This window comes from Myotis brandtii, unplaced genomic scaffold (genome assembly GCF_000412655.1).
Source record: "Myotis brandtii unplaced genomic scaffold, ASM41265v1 scaffold604, whole genome shotgun sequence".
Taxonomy (NCBI): Eukaryota; Metazoa; Chordata; class Mammalia; order Chiroptera; family Vespertilionidae; genus Myotis; species Myotis brandtii.
In genome coordinates, this window is record NW_005370286.1 from 1,700,327 (window position 1) to 1,705,444 (window position 5,118).

Sequence of the window (5,118 nt, forward strand, 5' to 3'; positions counted from 1 at the left end):
TGGACCCGGCCGCGGCGGATTTTTACGAAGTGGACGGCAAGGATCTAGACTTCTATGACTTCGAACCGCTCCCCACTCTGCCCGAGGACGAGGTGAGACCCCGGCCCCACGGTGGGACCCCCACCTTTCCTGGCGGAGCGTTCCGCGGAGAGTCCCCAGGGAAGGTACCTCCCACTCCCCAGGCCCCTGCGCCAGGTCTTGGAGATAGGGGGATCCCCAGCTGGTCTCAACGCCTCCCACCACCCCTAAACATTTTCTCCCGGAGGGGGCGGGACCCCTGGAATGCCACAGGGGACAGCCATATGGGGGCTGTCGCTGGAGCTGATGCTCTGTGGGAGGTGGGCCCTGATTGTCAGGGTTGGGCAGGGGCGTGTGGGGGCGTGTGGGGCACGTGGGGGCTAGAGCGCTGTTTCCTCTTTGCAGCTGACCTAGGAGGTCAGCGGGAGGTGCCGGCAGAGCCCTGTCTGGCAGGACTGTTGAGGAGCTGGAGGGGGGGGCGTGGAGGGGGGTGTCAGGACTGAGGGCTGCTTCCTGCTCACAGAAGACAGGGCCCTCACTCAGGTCCCCGAGTGGGCCCCCACCCAAGGTGCACAGGGGTCTCTGTCACATGAGATTTCTGGCCGTTAACTGAGTCAGATGCCCACAGGGCCAGGCTGCCTGTGACTGAGGCAAGCAAGCCATCCCCCACTTGGCTGGGGTTTGTCCCTGTGGCTCTGACTTCCCCATAGTGTCCCACGGGCTCTGGGTCAAACGAATTAACGGCTAAACAAGCCAGGCCTCTCTGCATGAGAGGGGATCCCAGAGGGTGCAGCTGCTCCCAGAGAGACCCTCTTGTCTCCCACGGCTGTGGGGCCTGGGCACGGGGCCTTCCAAGCCTCAGCAGGCAAAGGCCCGGATCCCTGGGCTTCCCTGCTCACTGTTGAGGGCCGGCGCCATGCAGCCCAGAGTCGGATGCCGTCCCTCCACATGGCTGGTGCTGATGGGGACCCTCCACGTGCCTGTGGGGGTGAATCAGACTGGCTGGTGCCTCCAGGAGTAGAGAAGGGATTCATCACACTCCCCGGGGCCTTCCCCCCTTGGCCCAGCCCCAGCCCCAGCCCCTGGAGCTCGGCTTGAAGAAGCCCAGTCCTTCTTTCTGGGTAGCAGTCTGTCTCAGGAAGCCGCTGCTGGCCAGGAGGGGCCGCTGAGCCAGTGCCCGGGGGTGGGTGCTGCCCCCCCCCCCCATGGTGACCTGGATTTGGTGAGAGAAGCTGCAGAGAAGAGAGGCAGGTAATAAATAAACCTTTGGACATCTCCGTGGCTTTGATGGAAGAAGAAAGGGTGCCTGCCCCCTGCCCCAGCCTTCACAGCTCCCCAGAGGATGCATTCAAGTGCATCTGTGAGAAGACTCACCCCCTAAACCACCACGGCAGACAGAACAAGCCGCCCACACTCCGCCCACACTCGGCCCGCCTCCTCTGTGGCCGGGCACCAGGCAGGACTGGGGCCAAGTAAACAGGACAAGAGCCAGGATTGGACCCAAAGCCACCACCCTGCCACCGTCCTTCCTCCCACCGAGTCCTGACACCTTCTCTTGGGAGGTGTCCATGGCTCCCCTCTGTGCACAGTGCATGGGGTCGGGGGTCCCCACTGTCCTGTGACCAAAGCCTCCAGGTGACCGGGGGTGCACAGTGGTCCCACTGCTGAGCATCCAGCAGGAATGTTCGGGGCTCTTCCGACTTCTCGCCCCGCTGAAGAATCAGGTGCTGCCTCCAGATGTGTCCCACAGAGCAGGAGGCCGGGCCTAGAGCAGGCCTCACCTGTCCCTGGAACACGCCAGGTCCAGACTGCACGCCACACACACTCAGCTTGGTCGCTGTTGCAGGTCTTAAATCTACATCATGGACATGTGACACTGCCTGCCACAGCGATACCTAGTCAGGTGGCATCCGGAGAGCCATCTTGTGCAAGGTGAGAGAGGAGCCAGGCTGTGTCACCTGGCCAGGCTTGCTGAAGGAGCCTGGAGAGCCAGGACGGCAAGGACATGGGCCGCCCCAGGGAGGGACAGCGGCCACCAGACCCAGGACACCAGCAGACCTCAGGAGACACAGGAGTTGGCCACTTACAGTAACGGACTGTACAGTGAGGTCAAGAAATAGAACCCCATGGAGCCCCAGGAGCCCCTCCCCAGTGTCACCGAGAAAATCCAAATAGCCCATGAACACATGAAAAGATGTTTGACTTTATTATAAAAGGGGATAGGAAATACCCCCACTGTGAGTACCTCTCCAAGTTGGCAAGGCCCAAAAATCCGGACGGCGGCCCTCCCTCCCTGCTGGGGGAGCAGAGGAGAACGGTCTTTGTCAAACAGCTTGGCGTTCGGTGTGAAGTGGAGATGCCACAGCTTGTGTCCAGCAGTTTCTCTGGTGGGTGCCGACGGGTCGGAGAACTCTACTGGAAACCCCCGAGGCACATGGTGAGGGCTGGCACCACCAGCAACGCCCTGGAGGATGCAGCCCGGCTGGTCCCTGGTCTCCTGCAGGCAGCACCCCGTACAAGCCAAGGACAGGGTTTCGGGGTCAGGCAGAGCAGCCAGTCAGGCAGGACAGTGGCTGCAGGAGAGGCAGACGCCAGCCATCGGGAGGCAGGTGGTACCACTGCCTGCCAGGGGCCTTGGAGCGGCAAGAAGGAGAGCAGGCTTGGACAGGAAGATGGCGCACCAGTTTAGGGATTGGCGGTGGGGGGAGGGAGGGTGAAAGGGAGCAGGGTGTCTCCTGGTCCCCAGACCCCCTTGAGGAGTAAGGAGCATTCGTATCCCTGCCCCGTTCAGCAAGAACCTCCCAGCATCTGTGGGCTGAGTACTGGGCTTGGGGATTCGAAGGCAGATGGGGACCTTGTCGCTGCCCAGAGGAGCACACAGCTGGGGGTGCCCTAGAAAGGAGTGACATTCCCGCTGTGCCCTAGGGGGTCCATGTGACGTCTGTAAGGAAATGAGCTCAGAGCAGCAGGCAGCTGGAGAACCACGGAGAGCTTCCGGGGAGGTGAGAGTTACGCGTGGGGGGCTCTAGGACACATAGGCAGACCCCTAGCAGGGCACCCTGCAGAGCTCCCCACGCCTGGGGGTCTGGCAACTGAAGGGACTCAGCAGGCCTGGGGACTGTTGGCAAACCTCCGAAGTGACTGGGCTTTGTGTTGGCAGGCCCCGTTCCAAGGTTAAAAAATTCATTGGTTATAAGAGAATACCTCTGGGTCCCCATGGAACCCTGGCTCACAGTCTGTGACTGGGTCGACGGCCTCTTTAAGACACAGAAGCCCCTGAATGGGCACTCTGCTGCAACCAGACAGTGGCCCTGGGTGGGAAGCCAGCCCTGCCCAGGGTCCCAGGGACTAGCCGAGGAGGGGCTGCCCTGGGGACAGCCTGCCCTGGGTGCTCGCCTGCACCTGCCTCCTGCGCCCCTCCTCCCAGCCGGGACGGGTTGACTTTGTGTCTGCACAGTCGCAGGGTGGAGACCTCTCTTGCCTGCCCTGCATGGAACAGGACTTAGGTGTTCCTGCCCTCACACCTACCCCATGGCCCACTCAAGCACTGCCTTGCCGAGGGATGGTGAGGGGTGGGGTGCGAGGCCCAGTGGGGCCCATGGATGGGGACCCCTCAGCATGCGGGAGACCTCCTCTTAGAAGCCAGCCATGTCCCTGGGCTCTGTCCTGGCCTGTGCCTTGGCTGTCCCCACTTCCTGTTGCAACCACGGGGCTTCAGGGGGGCTCAGCCATGTGGAATCAATGACTCAGACCCATGGATGTCACTTCATAAAATCGCACAGAGAAGCCCCTGATTAGCTCCTCCTACCATGAATGGGACAGGGGCCACAGGGCAGGGGGTGGGCAGGGCCTGGACCTGAGCAGGAGGTTGAGCAGGAGCACCGTGGGCGCAACTGACCTGGGATCCCCCCTCTTTTGGCAGCACACCCAGTCACCAGCTGTGTGAGCAGTTGGGCCTGCTGGCCACATGGGCACACCAGTGGGTGTGCACAGGGCCCTGTGGGGGACTGGCACAGACTCACGCCATGGGCTGGCCTCATTCTCCTAAAGCACAAACCCACGTGGCCTTTGGGTAGTGTATTAGTGTGTGCATAGTGTGTACACATGTATGTGAGTGTGTGCACATTTGTGGAGGTGTGCTCTGTGTATTTGTGTGTGCTGGTATGCACATACACGTGTGAATGTACAGGTATGTGTGTGTGTTTCATGTGTGTGTTTTGTGGGTGTGTTTGCAGGTGTGTACTGTGTGTACAGGTGTGCACATATACTTGTGTTGTGTGTATGGATGTGTGGGTGTGCAGGTATGTGTGTGCATATGTGTGTGCGTGTGTGTGTGTGTTCTGTATAGTGTGGTATCGTGTACGAGCACTATGTGTTTGTAAGTGTACACATACGTTGTGCACTGTGTATACATGTGCACATATATGTGGAGAGTGCAGGTATGAGTGCACATGTTGAGCCAAATCAGAAAGACCTGTTAGCAGTGAACTCAGGGACACCGCAGGTAGAGGTGGAAGCTGGTGTTTTGGGGCTCCCCCCTCCACCGCCCCACTCTAACGGCTCTGCCTTTTGTCCTGGTTTCTCCTTCTAAAACACCCAGTGACCTTCGCACCGGGATACTTTTCTGGAACCCGGCTAGGGGCTCTTGGCTCTTGGAGCTCTAGGTCCGGGTGGCCACTTCTTGAACCAGCTCCCACAAGTCTCCCTTCCCTCACCCACCCCCCACCCCAGCCCCATAGAAAGAGCCGGAAGTTCCTGGGGAGTGGCGCCATTGGGCCCCTCACCGAGCCCAGAGGAGGAAGCAGATGGTGGCAAATCCCAGCCCTGGTCCCCACTCCCACCACCCCCACTGCCAAGCCCAAAGGCTTAGCCAAGATGCACGTGAGTCGCTGCCTGGTTTTCTGTCCTCCTGTCTCTGGTTGAGCCCTTTGTCCTCTTTCCCTGGTACAGGGTCCTTGCAATGCAGGAGGGGAAGTTCAAGGACAGGAGTGTGAGATGCTTCCTAGGATCTGACAGCTTGTCTGTGCTTGCAGAGCAGTCCTAGGAGGCCCCCAGGGCTGCACTGAGTCTATGGAGGGACTTGGCCTCTCTTCTGCACCA

The 5,118-nt window shown here is 60.4% G+C and overlaps 1 protein-coding gene across 1 annotated transcript in view; it reads left to right on the forward strand.

Annotated features, from left to right (window-relative positions):
- Positions 1–6: 6 nt before the first annotated feature.
- KNDC1 (kinase non-catalytic C-lobe domain (KIND) containing 1) overlaps positions 7–5,118 on the forward strand; it is a 31,353-nt gene continuing 26,241 nt past the window's right edge. The window contains exon 1 of the mRNA XM_005879659.2: positions 7–92. The gene's annotated coding sequence lies outside the window, so the exon portion shown is untranslated. The remainder of the gene's footprint in view (positions 93–5,118) is intronic.